Here is an 18,781-nt window from a genome sequence, read left to right on the forward strand (position 1 = left end):
GTTGGACTTGAGCCGGAATCCGAACTCAAGACTTTCGGGTTGGCAGTCCAAGGCACACTCGGCTTGATAGAGTAGCTTCGACGTTTTGCATAAGGGCAGAGCTTGACAGACTGCTGATTCATCTGGATCTACTTCGGATGCTCAATTTTAAGACACAAAAGACAGTGGGTTACGTGTCACCCGTAAACTTTGAACTATTGATCACCTGAATACAATAGTAGACTTGGAAAAAAATGTCTTGTTTTTTTTTTGTTTAACGGGTGATTTACTTTTTTCATGATGTTTACATCATGGAAGAAGTATTAAAGTTTTTTAACAGGTCAAAAACACACAATACCTGTTATAGATCAATTTTTTTTTTTTGCATTATATTTGACAGGTCTAATTCACACAATACTCGTAGTTTTTTCACAAAAGTTAAATGGACACAGATTTGCATACGATAATTATTTAAAGTGTGCTTTATTCACCAGATACCCTGCCACCTTATATTTTACTCACCAGATACCCTGTCAACCTTATATTTCACTCACCAGATACCCTGTCAGTCTGTTGTATTTCACTCACCAGATATTCAGCCACCTTATATTTTACTCACCAGATACCCTGCCTACCTGTTATATTTTACTCACCAGATTCCCTGCCACCTTATCTTTTACTCACCAGATACCCTGCCACCTTATCTTTTACTCACCAGATACCCTGCCACCTTATATTTTACTCACCAGATACCCTGTCAAGCTTGTATTTCACTTACCAGATACCCTGCCACCTTATATTTTACTCACCAGATACCCTGCCTACCTGTTATATTTTACTCACCAGATACACTGCCACCTTATCTTTTACTCACCAGATACCCTGTTAACCTTGTATTTCACTCACCAGATACCCTGCCACCTTATATTTTACTCACCAGATACCCTGCCTACCTGTTATATTTTACTCACCAGATACCCTGCCACCTTATCTTTTACTCACCAGATACCCTGTCAACCTTGTATTGCACTTACCAGATACCCTGCCACCTTATATTTTACTCACCAGATACCCTGTCAACCTTGTATTTCACTCACCAGATACCCTGCCACGTTATAATTTACTCACCAGATACCCTGCCTACCTGTTATATTTTACTCACCAGATACCCTGTCAACCTTGTATTGCACTTACTAGATACCCTGCCACCTTATATTTTACTCACCAGATACCCTGTCAACCGTGTATTTCACTTACCAGATACCCTGCCACCTTATATTTTACTCACCAGATACCCTGCCAACTTATATTTCACTCACCAGATACCCTGCCTACCTGTTGTATTTCACTCACCAGATACCCTGCCACCTTATAATTCACTCACCAGATACCCTGTCAACCTTGTATTTCACTCACCAGATACCCTGCCACCTTATATTTTACTCACCAGATACCCTGCCTACCTGTTATAGTTTACTCACCAGATACCCTGCCACCTTATCTTTTAATCACCAGATACCCTGTCAACCTTGTATTTCACTTACCAGATACCCTGCCACCTTATATTTTACTCACCAGATACCCTGCCACCTTATCTTTTACTCACCAGATACCCTGCCTACCTGTTATATTTTACTCACCAGATACCCTGCCACCTTATATTGTACTCACTAGATACCCTGCCACCTGATATTTTACTCAACAGATACCCTGCCTACGTGTTGTATTTTACTCACCAGATACCCTGCCACCTTATCTTTTACTCACCAGATACCCTGCCACCTTATATTTTACTCACCAGATACCCTGCCACCTTATCTTTTACTCACCAGATACCCTGCCACCTTATCTTTTACTCACCAGATACCCTGCCACCTTATATTTTACTCACCAGATACCCTGCCAACTTATATTTTACTCACCAGATACCCTGTCAACCTTGTATTTCACTCACCAGATACCCTGCCACCTTATATTTTACTCAACAGATACCCTGCCTACCTGTTATATTTTACTCACCAGATACCCTGCCTACCTGTTATATTTTACTCACCAGATACCCTGCCACCTTATCTTTTACTCACCAGATACCCTGCCACCTTATATTTTACTCACCAGATACCCTGCCACCTTATATTTTACTCACAGATACCCTGTCAACCTTGTATTTCACTCACCAGATACCCTGCCACCTTATATTTTACTCACCAGATACCCTGCCAACCTTGTATTTCACTCACCAGATACCCTGCCACCTTATATTTTACTCACCAGATACCCTGTCAACCTTGTATTTCACTCACCAGATACCCTGCCACCTTATATTTTACTCACCAGATACCCTGCCACCTTATCTTTTACTCAACAGATACCCTGCCACCTTATATTTCACTCAACAGATACCCTGCCACCTTATATTTCACTCACCAGATACCCTACCTACCTGTTGTATTTTACTCAACCGATACCCTGCCACCTTATATTTCACTCACCAGATACCCTGCCACCTTATATTTTACTCAACAGATACCCTGCCACCTTATATTTTACTCAACAGATACCCTGCCACCTTATATTTCACTCAACAGATACCCTGCCACCCTATATTTTACTCAACAGATACCCTGCCACCTTATATTTTACTCAACAGATACCCTGCCACCTTATATTTCACTCACCAGATACCCTACCTACCTGTTGTATTTTACTCAACAGATACCCTGCCACCTTATATTTTACTCAACAGATACCCTGCCACCTTATATTTCACTCACCAGATACCCTACCTACCTGTTGTATTTTACTCAACAGATACCCTGCCACCTTATATTTTACTCACCAGATACCCTGCCACCTTATATTTTACTCACCAGATACCTTGTCACGCAGAAGCATTTCATCAGCTGAAGGCCACCAAACCGATATCCTGTACGTTTCATCACGTGGTTTCCGGGGTCAACTACGTCTGCAGCTGGACCCTGCTGGTACCTGTGGAGCTGTTCTTTCACTACTATTATTGGAGGTAGTTACAATGTGGTCGAATGGTAGAGCTTTCGACTGCTAATTTGAAAGTCTCGAGTTCGAATCTGGGGCTCGAGTCTGTAGTGTGTCCCTGAGTCAACACAGTTCTGATGGGTACCTGATTCACCTTAGGGAAGATAAAGGCGACTTTATATTTCAGTTGCTAAAACAGATTAACTTTTTGCGGTATAAACTTGCAGTCAATACACTTATATCAGCTTATCTAATTTAATTACCAACACACAAGCTGGTCTAGTGTTAGCAGTGGCGCAGCGAGGTCGGGTGTTACCCGGTGCGGCACTTAATGGTGTCACCCCCCCCCCCAGAGGCATAGAGACCCTTCCAATGGACAAACTTTCAAATTTTCGATTTGCACCCCCCCCCCTCCTCAAACTTTTGATTTGCACCCCCCCCCCCTCAAACTTTCGATTTGCACCCCCCCTCTCAAGTTTTCGATTTGCACCACCCCTCAAACTTTCGATTTGCACCCCCCCTCGAGTTTTTCTCTATATATTTTGCTATTTTTTGCCTTGGTGTCACCCCCCTAAATGGTGTCACCCGGTGCGGTCCGCACCCCCCGCACCCCCCTCGCTACGCCCCTGAGTGTTAGAGCGAACTTTTCATGACTTCGGTACCATGGTTCAAACCTTCATTTCCTCAACCGAAAGATCTCGACCTTTTCGTCTTTTTCTCGTCCATTTCCCTACCCCACCCAACCCTTAAATTTACTCTATTGTCGACAACGTTGTCAAGATAGCGAAAATAGCCTCTAGATCTAGCTTTTGGTAACATGGGTGCCGGAAATGTTCAATTCCATTTCGTCTTTTTCCGATCAGTTTGGATAAAAACATTTTTTTCCAGATTTTGTTTCTCTGTGATAACAAAGCATAGATGATTATAAACAGTACGCTCCTCATTTTTAAATTATGACACGGAATAGAAATAAAACAACGAAAAGTTATGTTAAATTACATACTTTTTAGTTAATTTATATTCAGAATCCATTAAAATCCAGTTACAAAAAAGTGCGTAGATGTTGCTTAATGTTGTTTTAAAAGTTAAGATAAGGCATCTCTCCGAGAAAGCACGACCGCCCCCACCCCTCCCCCATCCCATTTTTCCGCTCTCACTGGACAAAATTTTTAAAAAAATTAAATAGAAAATATTTACTGCAACTATTATCTGCTACCCCTCCATGGAAGTTTTAAGTGACGTCAATTCCGGCGTATTTCCCCGCCACTCCTCTACCCAGCTGCAAAATGTTCTAATACAAACCCGTGTTGTTTCAGCTCCTCACTTGAAGGATACCGGTCAAAGGTCCTGCATGAAAACACCACAACTTCCGTCATGAAGGTGTTGTGTGTCGTACGTCAGAATCAGCTGTCGCATCTTGTGATGGACGGACGTCGGGTGGAGACTCCGACAAGGTGAGGAGGTCATGTGATGGACTAAGTCATGGCTGGAGGGGTTGTGTGAGGAAATGTCTTACAGATACCATTTGCCTATATTTTCTCATCATGAAAGTGCTGATTGTTATCTCTTCTACACATGTGCTGTCTTTATTGTGACACCAATGAGATACTATAAGCTACTTTTGTTTCCGTGACTTGATTTAACATTTAATTAAACATTAGAGATTTTTGGAGATTAAACAGTTCTCTACCGGACCTGATGGTCCATGAAGCAGGTGAAGTAGAGCTCAACTGCTTCAGTTACCTCGGCATATAAAGGTTAGCTCTATGCCAAGCAGCCTTTACTTTCCCTAACGTGAGTCAGGTACCCATCAGAGCTGAGTGGACTCATGAATCTTCTGAAGAATTTAACCCGGAATCAAAACTCGAAACTTTCGGGTTAACATTTGTATGCTCTACCATCCAAGTGTCGTCTCATGGAATAAGGCGAACTCACGAACTAAAATCCGGGAACCGAACTCGAGACTTTCGGGTTACCATTTGCAGTTCTCCAAGAAAAGACGCACGAAAGCAACAACGTATACCATTGTGTGGGTTTAGATAAAGTAACCTTTAATATATGGGCTTGCACTTAAAAATAAGACGCAACAGTACGCACCATTGCATGGATTTTAAATAAAGTAACCTCTTCCACTATGTCTCAAATTTCTCCAACAAAAAACAAATCCGGGCATCAAGGTGCCCCATGTGAATAGACTAACCCGAGATAAAGTAACCTCTATTGTAATGTATTGCAGTTTAGAAAAAAGACGCACCAGTGCACATCATGTAATTAGACTAGCCTTAGATAAAGTAACCTCTACTGTAATGTCTTTCAGTTCCCCAACCAAAGCCCCACCCGGACACCAATGGCAGGTGCACGCCATCCATCTACAGCAGCCTACAACAGACGCCATCCACCACCTCTACACGGACGATGGGACAACATTTGGACTGTACGTCTACCATCGTGCAGACGACAGATCAGCCATGTATCCTGGTTTATATAACTCTGTCAACTTAACCGGTGTAAGTTAGATTTGTGTTCAAAATCTGGAATTTAATAATTTAAAACCTGTTTGAATTTTTTTTTTTAACTACAAACAAAAATAGGCCTACTCCATATTAACGTTATCATTTTGTAGATATATAATCCCTTTATTTACAATGTAACAATTTTTATTTAATTTTTCACGAAGCGAAATGAATAATTTATTATTATTTACGCCACCTATTTTTGTTTACAGATGTTAAATTATTATATTAAAATGTTATTTATATATTGTCTATTGATATTTTGACCTCTGTCAAATTTAAGTGGCCCGTATTGTGTTGTACTACTAGTTGTTTTCACCTAACTTACATAAAGCCAATTTAAAATCAAATGAGAATTATCGCTTGTCTTAAATGTATGTTGTTTCCAAAAAATGGTAATATTTAACCATTGTGGTTTAGACAATGATAAACACAAACAAATCCCTTTTTGAACCTGAGTTTACCTTTTTGTGTTACTTCAGCTTAGGAACTAATAGTGTGGTCGGCAATATGCCCAGTCGCTCTTTACTTTCCTTAGAGTGAGTTAGGGTGGGCTCAGGGACGTTATACTGATTTGAACCCTTTCGGATTAGCAGTCTTATGCTCTGCCGTTCAACTATTCCTTCCCTAAATATCAGATTCCTTCGAGGGGTATCTTTGGGCTGTACACCCCATCCCCCTCATCAACCCGTCCACTCCATTTCCACCCCCACTCACTTCCTAAAACTCAACTACAAAGTATAATTGATTAGGAAGATTAAGCGCTCCCCCCCCCCGTAATAAATTTTCTTTTCACACACACACCCACTTCTGGGAGAATATTGTCTTTAAAAAAACACTAAAAACAATTGGTCTATCCTGTTATAAATGTTTGACCATCACAGACTTGCAGGCCGACAAGCATGGTGCCAGGAGACCAGGTGGACAACGACTGTGACGGACAGGTCGATGAGGACTCTCTCCCTGGTCAATGCCAGACAACCAAATTAGATTCGCCTTGTGAGAAGTATTTGCATGCATTAAGTACTTCAATGATATCACTGAAATAGTTTCGCTTTTTGAGAACATATTGCTGTGGTTTTATTAACTATATATTTAATATTATTACTGCAACAATTGCGCTTTGTGAGGACATATTGCATTAGTTTTATACACTTAGTATTACACGATATGCTTACTTTAGCTATTTTGTTGTGTGAGGACATATTCCAGTAGTTTTATGAACTAAATATTACATTTTATTTAAATGATATCATTATTTTAACAATTACAGGCTTTTAGTCAATTTTAATGGTTTTGATAGTTTTACGTTTGAAGTCAGTTTAATAAATTAAGTATTTAACTACAACAATTAATTAAAGACGATGTAGTAATTATATAATTATCATTACTGTGGTATTAAATTTGGTTTGACAGCAGCCACTGATGACGATGGGGATGGCAGTGTTGATGAGGATGTCGGCTGCGCCAGCTCAGGTGAGTTGTGGGATGAGGATGTGTGGATGTGCAGGTGAGCAACGTCGTTATGTAAGTGAGAGACGTCGCTCTGTGAGAGACGTCGTTATATAGGGAAGCAACGTCGTTATGCAGGTGGGCGATGTCGCTATCTAGGGGAGAAACGTCGTTATGTAGGGGAGCAACGTTGTTATGTAAATGAGAGGCGTCGTTATATAGGGGAGCAACGCCGTTATGTAGGGGAACAACATCGTTATGTAGGTGGGTAACGTCGTTATATAGGTGAGCAGCGTCGTTATGTATGTAAACAACGTCATTATGTAGGTAAGCAACGTCGTTACGAAGGGTAACAACGTCATTATGTAGACGGGAAACGTCGTTGTGCAGGGAGCAACATTGTTATGTATTTGAACAACAGATCTGCGTGATAAGGTTTACCTGAAGGTGAGCGTAAAATACCTGGATTTCGATAGCACAAATCTCAAGTGAACCTATTCCCGATTCCCGTGTGCATGTTATAAAACACCCTGAGTAGGCGGTTGGGCAAATTTCTTTCACTATTTCTTCATATGCCGAGATCCCTGAAAAAGGTAACCCCTATTTCACCTACTCTATAGACAGCGGGTTCTAATAACTTTTATTACTACAGTTCTAATCACGATTACCCTAGGGGTCGGCGTGGTCGAGTCGGTAAAGCTCACGGTCAGATGAGGCTCGACAGTTGGGGACAGCCACTCATTAAAGAGTTCTCTCAGTCGGCCATGTGCTATGGAAGCAAATCCAATAAAATACTTAAAAAAAACTTAAAAAAAAACCACGTTTTTCTTGTGGACTAAAAAGTAGAAAATAAAATTTTCTTTTGTGCTTCCTCGAGCTGTGCAGGTTCTTGTGATGACTGACAAAAAACGTGGGTACGTTCACCATCAAATTTCCCGACCCATCTGCCCGACCCACGTTTTTTGTCAGTCATCACAAGAACCTGCACAGCTCGAGGAAGCACAAAAGAAAATTTTATTTTCTACTTTTTAGTCCACAAGAAAAACGTGGTTTTTTAAAAAGTTTTTTTTAAGTATTTTATTTTCTCCTTTTTAGTCCGTTGCTACACATGAAAAACGTGGTTTTTAAAAAAGTGTTTATAAATACACGGACTAAAAACTTGAGCGACCAGGATTCGAACCTGGGTTGTCGCGGCCACAACGCGAAGTACTAACCACTATACGATCACGGCCAGCGCGCTCACATCGATTGGGGCCGAAGTAACTGGGTCAATAGGCCTCCAGTCTTGTCGGTATCTTTAGAAATCATGTCCTCAATTTTATGGTCCTTGGGGCGTAATTAAATTAAGCTAATTACGGTCACTAATTGCTAGTTTTTATGATTGCATCTGAAATTGTTAGGCAAAAGTAGCATGCATGCCAAATTTCAGGTCTATAGAGCAATCAGAAGTGGGCTAATTTTCGATGTCAATTTTAACAACAAACATCCAAACAAACAAACAAACGCGAAGCTGAGTTAAGAAAAACGTGTTAAAAAGAAAAGCAGACTGAAATCGGACTTTAATGCGCATAACAAGTTGGAGGGAATATCTTCCAACACTAAAATTTAAGAACGCAGATGAAGAAAGACGATTACCCTTAGTTGTTTATACTGGCTTGTGTTTGTCTTACATTAGCAATGTTTGCTAATAGAAACTATGGTATTGTTTATGTTATCAAACTAAGGCCAGTTTTATGTTGTCCGTGATTTTACCTTCCAGAAGATTTACAGTGGGCTCAGTGGCAGGAGTTTTACATTAGTCCTACCTTAGCAATGTTTGCTAATAGAAACTATAGTATTGCTTTGTTATCAAATTAAGGCCAGTTATATGTAGTCCGTGATTTTATCTTCCAGAAGATCTACAGTGGGCTCAGTGGGAGGAGTGGGAGTGTTTGGGGAATGGCGACAAAACGATGACCAGAAGGAAGTAAGTGGACTCGACGTACTTACATTAACCTGTACATAGTGGGGTCATTGGCCTGGCGTGTTCGTTGTTTGGGTATTACTTATCTCAACTAGCAATTGAAATCTTCATATTCAGACATCTTTTTGTTATAGATATACTGATAGAATAGTCGTTCGTACCTAGTGTTGAGAGCCATTAGACTTTTTTGGGGGAATTTTTATACCAGTGCCCGATAATAGAATATTCTTTAAAAAGGGGGTGTTAGGTTACTGGTAGTTAACTAAATACACAGATTGCTGGCTAATGTCAATGCTAACCCTGTCCCTAACTGTCACAGGCCTTTTCCCTACCTTATATAATACACACACAAAAACCACAAGTCAAGCCTTGTTCCCGTTGTTTTTCATATTTTATTTTGGTTCATACAGGCATCGTGTTCATTGTCAGACTACGCCATCTTCTTTCGCGCCTATATCTCTCTTCCCTTCCTCTCGCGCATGCACACAAATCATTGTCTCCCTGATCCAATTCGCCTTTTTCAACACACACACTCCCAACATACATTCATATACATTAACTGTTATACTAACCCTAACCCCAACCATAGTCCTACCATATGCCTAACCCTAATTCCTAACCATAAAATTAGTCGAGACTACAATATTTTTTTTAATTCTACTAACGACCCAACACACCTATTTTATGGAAGAGTATATTGTCAGACATCTGATTCTAAAATCTTTCGACTTTTTTCTACGCACAAATTTGCAACTACAATTTAAATCAAATTTTGTCTATAAGAAAAACGCCATATTAGAAACAAAAAGTTAGACTTTCATTGTTTTTTACACTTCGATTAGTAACAAATTTTCAGTCGTATCTAAAAATCCGTAGCACTTTATTTCAAGAACCGCATTAGTCTCATCTAGAGACAAATTTAGCAGGGCACTGTACTGGCTTTGGTATACTAAGCAAATTACTAGAGTAGTATCCAGCATTAATCAATCTAGCATTGTGTTTACTTATATAATTCTATTTTCGCCACTAAAACTGTCATTTATAGAAAATCGTGTTTACATTTCTTAAGCATTGCTCTGTCGTAACACGATTTTAAGAATTCCACTTTTTAACAAACAATTTCCTTGCAGTCGGAATTGTTCCGATCCGCCAGTTCCGTGGTACGGAAAACCTTGTCTAGGTACGTCTGTAGAGCTCAGCAGCAGATGGTGTTTGGTGAAGGGAGCAAAGGGTGAGTACACAGAAGTGTTTCTTGTATTCAGATCAAGATGTTAGTGAATGCTTGCTATTTACGGGAAGTGCTTGTCAACACAGAGGTGTAGCGAGGGGGTGGGGGCGGGAAGGGGGACATATGTCCCCGGGCGCCGACACCGACATTGGGGGGGGGGGCGCCAAATTGAAATTTTGAGAGGGGGGATGCAAATGAAAAGTTCGATGGGGGGGTGCAAATCGAAAGCTTGAGGGGGGGGGTGGGGAAGGGCAAATCGAAAGTTTGTCCCCGGGCGCCGGGAAGGGTCGCTACGCCTCTGTGTTAACATCAGTATTCTAACAGTGTGGAATCTTAAGACAAGAACAATTTTGTTAACGAAGCTGCTATTTTATAATTAGAACTCAACTAAAAATACGCCATTTTTTAAAAGGCGTTCTCAAACTCACGTAGTTTTTATTACGCTTGTTGTTGTTTTTTTTTACGGGAAAACTACGACCTAAATGAATTTTCATAGCGATGCGGGAACATCAACAAATGCATTATATTCATTATACGTTTTAATTTTAAACGTATATTTTTAATTAACAAAGTAAATCTTGCCAGAGTTATTATGGTGAATGGTGTTCCGACTGTATATTAAACTCGATAAACAATGCATCATTTTGTCAGCTTATTACTAGTGAAATAGCTAACACAAGACTAGACAAATACAGTAGAATACATAGCATTGACTATGTCAAGTAAAGTTGAATAGGTAGCATTGACTATGTCAAGTAAAGTGGAATAGGTAGCATTGACTATGTCAAGTAAAGTTGAATAGGTAGCATTGACTATGTCAAGTAAAGTTGAATATGTAGCATTGACTATGTCAAGTAAAGTTGGATATGTAGCACTGAATAGGTCAACTAAGGATAGCACTATCTAGGTCAAGTAAAGTGAAATAGGTAGCACTGACCATGTCAACTAAACTTGAATAAGTAGCACTGACTCAACCAAGGGTAGCAATGACTAGGTCAACCAAGGGTAGCACTGACTATGTGAAAATCACTGACAACGTCAACGAAAGTTGTAATAGGTAGCACTGACTAGGTAAGTTAAAACGGTAGCAATATCAACTATTTTAATGTAATTTTGTTGTTGTTGCAGACTGCATCTACCGCAACTGCGATTGTCAGAACTGTATGAAGAAAAAGATCAAGGGACAGCTGTTCTGCTGTCCATACTGTCAATATGGCTGGAGGGGGCCTCTGTGTACTGAACGTAAGGAAATCCATTGCCAACTTGTATGTGTTCGTTTGAAACGGATCATTGATTTTAGAACGGATTATCCCAATAGCTGGGGAAAGCAACTCTTCAAGGTGATACAACTCCAAAATCAAACAACTGCTGCCTTGTAGTTTTTTCTTGGTTGGACAAAGGCTATGGAAGCAAATTTAAAAAGAAAAGCAGTCTACAATCGGAGTAAATGAGAAGAAGAACGGGTTTAGTACTGCAATCAGAAATCAACAATACAAGAGTTTCTAAATTTAGACGTAGTTAAAAATAATTACAGACTTTTATGCCATCATCTCTTTCCATTCATTCCATCGATACATAGCCCAGATGCTAATGCGAGCGGGGTAGACACTACTGACTTGAACCCGCATTCGAAGTCGAGAAATTCGGGTTTCCAGTCTAGCTCACTACCTCTAGGCCACGCCGTCACATAGACTCCTCGTTCCCCGAAAAGACCTTATATGAATAGCCCCCTTTTACAACCTCTATTTGCTATATGTGGGCTTGTGGCAAATCTTGTAATTCAATTTTGACTCACTTATAATGCAGCGATTTCGTTCATACTTTCTAGGTACTTTCTCTTTCAATAACAATGTATGAATATTAATTTTTTATCTAATTATATAGAACATTTATCCAAATTAAAAAATTCAAAATTTAGTTACAAATCTCAAGCCTGTTTACAACAGTGAACCGTCATGGCTGGTTGATTTCTATTCAACCGTGACTCTTTTTTTATCTTTTTGATCCGTTGATTTAATTCAACGTAGGCCTACAATATTGTACATTTTTTAGCGCAATTTCCATACTGACAAATGCGATTATTAACTCGTCAAGGATGGATATGTGTCCGATGTGTGTCCGCAGCGTTAAGTCGTATCTCCTCCTCAACGAAGCAATATCGAGGACTAGTTCCAAAGCAAATATGTTAACCAAGTTACGAGGATGATTGTGGGCCAAAAAATTCCCGGAATTCCTTCCTGGATTTCCCAGAAAAGCCAAAAAACCTCGAAAAACTGCAGTTTTAGCCCATATCTCGGCAACCAGACCACTTAGCGACTTGAAAGATTTACCAATCGATTTCTGCCATAATTTAGAACAATATTGCCGAAGAAAGTTTTCAAAAATATCCTTTCGTTCGGTCACAAAAAATTAATTGAGGAAATTGCGCTTAAATTGTCACTAGACTTTTTATTAACTTGTTTTATCCCCTAGCCTGTCCGAACATGACCTATGGAAGGAATTGCGAGTTTGATTGCGCTAAGAAATGCCAGGGCAGCGATTGTGTTGAGAGGACAACTGGCATATGCCCGCCGTGTAAGTATTTTGTGCTATTATGTACCGCGAGGTGGGCAGAAGACATAAGAATTTTTTTTTTTTAATCTAAACACATTTCCCTCCCCTTTCTGTAATTCTTCATGACTTGTTCTGTGTTCGGGATTATTTCGGTTGTTCCCCTTTACCAACTCGAGTTATATTCAAATTGGTTATTACATCTCCTCCACCACCACCTCCCGCTTCCCTTTTAATGGTAACTCTTTAATAGGTCAAGGGGATGGTAGATAAATATAAAAGTAAGTAAAGTTCCCCTTCCAAACCTGACGGTCTATGGTGCAAGCGAAGTAGAGTTCACCTGTTTCTGTGACCGCGAATGGATAGTGTGGTCAGCACTATGCCCAGCCGCCTTTACTTACCCGGTCATGAGTTATGTACCCATCAGAGCTGGGTGGACTGACTTGATCCCGGATTCTAACTTGAGACATATGGGTTAACAGTCTTGCTCTCTACCGCTAGGCCACTCCGTCCACCATATGAATATATAGGTGTCTAATTTTTCTGGTTGGATGTGGGAAAGAGTACGAAGGGGGGTGTAATGAAATTGGGTAATATCCAACTTCAATTATTTTTTTACTGGAATACGTGATAAAATAGAAAGTGCGATTCATCAATGTGGTGTTGACAGTGTGTAATTAACTGGGATGGTAATGTCCTGTTCCCATTCATTACATGTAAGTTATACGAAATAAACAAACAATTACACAATGTAATCGCTTACATGTCTGAATTCTTAATTTCTCCCCAGTTATTGCCGTGGATTACATTTTGTTGGCATTGTTTGGTTACCTGAGTATATCAATAACTGTGATTTTGGTGTATAGCACTTATTTCATGTAAGTATTTTGTTAGGCTTTATTAAATGTAGGTCTTTTGTTATATTCTATTCTATTTATTTCTGTGTACATTCGCTGTTATATACGTATGTTGTTATACCGTGGTTACTACTGTGTAAACCTGTATTCCTGTCCTTGTTACTTTAATTAGGTCTGTTCTTACATTCTTGAGACTTTAATCTTTGATTTTTGTTCAATTTTCTTGTAAGTCTTTTGGTGTATTCTTGTTAGGTCACGCGTGACTGGTTTTAAACCCCTAAAGGCTGCTGTTTATGTTTCTTAAGAGACGTCTACTGTTTTACTCTTGCTACTTTAATAAAGTCTATAGTTTTTTGCTACCTACTTCAGTATAATTGTAGCCACGACTCAAAAAAAAAATAATTAGATCAGTGGTTTTTAACCTGGGTTCAGTCGAACCCCATGGGTTTGATGAGTCACTCTTAATGATTCGGTGAAGGTCAAGACGCACACCCGACTCATTCACGATTCACGATCGGATTTTGTCAGTGCGGCCAATCGAATTATTGAGATAGGTTCGGTGAGTGCGCATATAAAACCGGTGAGGTTCGGTACCTCCAAAAAGTTTAGAACCACTGTATAAAAATATTAGACTTCTTCTCTCTTGGGATCACACCGTCATTACCGGCTTCAGTTTTGTAGTCTGGCGCTGTTTGACATATGTGTTCCCACCAAGGCTTTGCATCAACTGGTAGGGACATGAGGGGCAGTTCGGTTTCGATCCAGGTTTTCATGACAATTGGGTTAGCTAAACCTGCTTTCTACCGCTAGACCACGTCGTCCCTGCACACTGCGGGGAGGGGGGTGTCTTTTGAACGTCCTGTAGACTCGAGCGTGGATCCGAATTCGAAACGTGCGTGTTAGCAGTCGTAAACTCTAAAGTCCGGCCACACTATATCATACATAAATAGAAATATTGATCCATTGGGCAGATAGAGTTCTTACGTTTCTTTACCTCCGCTTTTGAAAGGAAGGCGTGGTCAGCACTTTGCCCAGCCGCCTTTACTTTCCCTAACATGAGTTAGGTACCCATCAGAGCTGGGTGAACTCAGGGATGTGCTACTGACTTGGGACCGGATTCGAACTGAGTTAGCAGCCTAGCGCTCTACCGCTTAGACCACGCCGTCCCATAGATATCATGTATATCACATTTAAAATGTAACATGTAATACACGCCGTGGCGTCGCTAGATCGGGTGTCACCCGGTGCAGTGGCGTAGTGAGGTCGGGTGTCACCTGGTGCGGAACTTAATAGTGTCACCTCCCAGAGGCGTAGCGACCCTTCCCAGGGACAAATTTTCATATTTTCGATTTGCACCCCCCCCCCCTCTCAAACTTTCGATTTGCACCCCCCCCCCCCCTCAAGTTTTTCTCTATATATTTTGCTAATGTTTGCCTTGGTGTCACCCCCCTAAATGGTGTCACCCGGTGCGGTCCGCACCCCCCGCACACCCCACCCCCTCGCTACGCCTCTGACCCGGTGCAGCAGCTCATGGTGTCACCCTCTGCCTCCTTTTTTCCTCTGTAAAGTTTGCAGATGTTGTCACTTCCCCCCCCCCCCCCCGGTAAAAAGTTTTCAAGTGTTCACATTTAATACTAATTATGTTTATCTGTAGTCGGGTGTTAATACAGCTGGTTGTAGCATTGTTTTCTCTATAGTTTGCATGTTTACGTCATGGTGTCACCCCCTCCCCCCCCCCCCACCTTCCTTATGGGTATCGTCATTATGTACTTCAAATGCTGTTTAGCGCTAATTAACCATACCCATTCATTGAACTAGCAAAAAAAAACATATTAATTCTATTTATCTTGCATTTTTTTCTTTGTGTCACCCCCCCCCCTGAATCGTGTTTCCCGGTGCGGTCCGTCCGTCCCGTCCCCCCCCGTCCCCGACGTCCCCCCCCCCCTCCCAGTCCCCGCCTCGCGACGCCTCTGAATACACCCATCCCATATAGACCATACATTTTTATCTCTTCACACAGATCAACTGCGGACACAGGTAAACAAGAGACTTCAAGCACCTCTAGCGACGACACACACCACTCTAGCGCTCCTAGTAAACCACCAGACATAAGCAGCAGCACTGAGGTCTAACTACCTTAAGACAAGACAAACATTTTTTTTTATATCCGTGGCTGGTCATTGTTTTATAAACCCATGGATGTATGGTATAACGCCAGTCAAGCGAGACCAACTTGGATGTGAGCCATGTGGATGTAAGACTATTCAAACGTAGCAAGATTTTTTTTTTATCCATTAGCTGAGCATTTTTTTTAAATTCATGTCTGTGGTATAACACAAGTCAAGCGAGACCAACTTCGATGTAAGACTAGTGGGGGGTATACTAGTCAAGCGAGGCAAGAATTTTTGTTTTAATCCACTGTTTTTTTTTAAATCCATGGCTAAGTGGTATAACGCCAGTCAAGCGAGACCAACTTGGATGTGAGCCATGTGGATATAAGACTATTCAAACGTGGCAAGAATTTGTTTTTATCCATTAGCTGGGCTTGTTTTTTAAAAATCATGACTGAGTGGTATAACACAAGTCAAGCAAGACCAGCTTTTGCTGTAAGTCATGCGGGGGGGGGGGGGTATAAAACTAGTCACGCGTGGCAAGAATTTTTGTTTTGATCCACTATTGTTTTTTTTTTTAAATTCATGACTGAGTGGTATAACACAAGTCAAGCAAGACCAGCTTTAGCTGTAAGTCATGTGAGAGGTATAAGACTAGTCAAGCGAGGCAAGAATTTTTGTTTTGATCCACTGTTTTTTTTTAATCCATGAATAAGTGGTATTACACAAGTCAAGCGAGACCAACTTCGATGTTAGACTAGTGGATATAAGACTAGTCAAGCGTGGCAAGAATTTTTGTTTAAATCCACTGGTTTTTTTTAAAATCCATGGCTAGGTGGTATAACACAAGTCAAGCGAGACTAACTTCGATGTTAGACTAGTGGATATAAGACTAGTCAAGCGTGGCAAGAAATATTTTTTTTTTAATTCCATGGCTGAGCATTATTTTTTTTTCAAATCTATCGATGAGTGGTATAAAACTAGTCAAGCGAGGCCAACTTTGATGTAAGTCATTTGGGAGGTTTGAGACCAGTCAAGCGTGGCAAGTATTTGTTCTAAGTCCCTATGCTTGATTAAACATGACCTTTAGCCAACTGCCTGTAAGGTAACACATGTGTAGCAAGACTGGTCTTTAAGGGTTTAAAACCAGTCACGCGTGACCAAACTTTGCTCTGAACCATGTAAGGTTACTAGGAGGTTACTGCAGTACAACCTTACCGTGTTGCTATTTTAACTGCCGTACATCAAAATGCTATGAAGGACGGATGTTTGAAGCTAAGGATGTTATTTGTTGTCCCAAAATATACGTGAAATTGTACCAATTGTTTTGAGTAAAATATTTTCCAATATAACCTTTAACTGGACTTTATTCTTTTTTTTTATAATGTTGATTGTATATTATTAACCGATACTTCAGTGTGAAAGACAATATGGGTTCACTCAAATATCATTGGACAGTTTATTATTAAGGGTAGGGTTCGGTAAAAAAATATTATTTATAACTCGTTAGAAAACAATTATTTCTCCATAGATTTTTAAAGATAAATCTGCATTTGTGTTTTCTTTTTTAAAAATGTTGGGAAAATTTTGGTAACTATAACTATGGCGGCCATCTTGAAAAATTAACCTCTTCGTAGGATTTTCACCCTTCATAAAGTAATCTATTTTAAGCCCAATAAACAAATCATAACCTTCTACCATATGTTGGGGTACTCAGCTAAAAATTTTAAGTGCATATCTTCACAATTGATTTATTATTAATTCTCAAATTTTTTTGTCCGTTAAAAACACGACATTTTGGGGGATTTTGAAGCAATATATTGATAACATGACCTAAATGCCTTAGCAGGTAGTGAGGGTCGATTGATAGAACAACTTAGACAGTAGGCCTAGATCAGCAGCGTACGGCACGGCATTCAACAACCCTAATGGTAAAAGGCAAATACAATGGTAAATGAACAAATATAAGAAGATCCATTGTTTTAAATACATAAGCGCCATCTAATCAGACAAGGGAAGTAAGCAAACAGTAGCAGCAAGAGTTGCCCAACAATCACAGTGCTCTCTAAACTCTAATCTAAGGAGATTTGGCGTGACACTAAGACTTTTCTTGCCATAAAAATCAAAAGTATGCGGTCACTATCATGTCCGTATCCTTAAACGTTTGAGAGGTATGGACACTAAATATATATATCTAGAGACAGAGACGTTCTAGCCTTGTATATTAGAAGACAGAACATACTCATAAGGATATATATATATATATATATATATATATATATATATATATATATATATATATATACGTATATATATATATATATACATATATATATATACATATATATACGTATATATATATATATATATATATATATATATATATATATATATATATACACGGGTTGCATAACGATGCGAAACAAATCGCCACTGTGATTGGTCATTTTGAGATCTAGCGAAGTATCGCCAACGCAAATCAAACTCATTTGGTATGAACATGTGACAGTATCCTATGTTCCCTAGAAGACATTGTAGAAAAAAAAACGTCACAGGAAATTGAATGTTCAAAGAGATACTTCAAACTTCAATTTATATGTAGTGAATTGTAAAATAGTTCACTTTATTAAATATAGGTAAACTCGACTCATAAACTATACAAGCTCTTCTAAACTATTCTGTATTATCATCAAAAGTATCAAATAACAGAACTTTATTCTAAAATAATAAATAACTATCATCGAGTTTTGGCTACACAAACGTTTATTCATATTCATTCTATGTTCAATGTTTAGAACTGTAGTATGCTGCACTAATGCTTCTGTGGAGCGCTTGTTGACAGCGTGTTACCCTACGCACAGTGTTTCTTTCAGACTTTTTTCTCAAAGCGGGTGTGGGGAGGGGGAGGTACTTTAAAATTTCTGGTAGGGGGCGGAATACATTTTTCGAGGGTTCTATTATATTCTCTATTTACATTCTATTTCGTTCTGGGGTGTGGGGGTGGTGTTGAGGTAGAGCGGATTCGTCACTGCCCCCTCCCCACCCCGAGGAGATGCCTAAAAAAAACTCTAATGTCACTACCATCTCGCCAACCGTTTAACACTGCTGATTATGTGTGCTGGCACTTATGCTAC

At 39.9% G+C, this 18,781-nt stretch overlaps 1 long non-coding RNA gene across 1 annotated transcript; it reads left to right on the forward strand.

The window, feature by feature from the left end:
• The first annotated feature begins 6,902 nt into the window (after positions 1-6,902).
• LOC131954269 (uncharacterized) lies at positions 6,903-11,371 on the forward strand. The gene is made up of 4 exons (XR_009388749.1): positions 6,903-6,962; positions 8,832-8,904; positions 10,032-10,132; positions 11,258-11,371. It is a non-coding gene; the product is annotated as an uncharacterized LOC131954269 (long non-coding RNA).
• The last annotated feature ends 7,410 nt before the right edge of the window (positions 11,372-18,781 follow it).

This window comes from Physella acuta, unplaced genomic scaffold (genome assembly GCF_028476545.2).
Source record: "Physella acuta isolate Inbredline_101_S28 unplaced genomic scaffold, ASM2847654v3 ptg000988l, whole genome shotgun sequence".
NCBI lineage: Eukaryota > Metazoa > Mollusca > Gastropoda > Physidae > Physella > Physella acuta.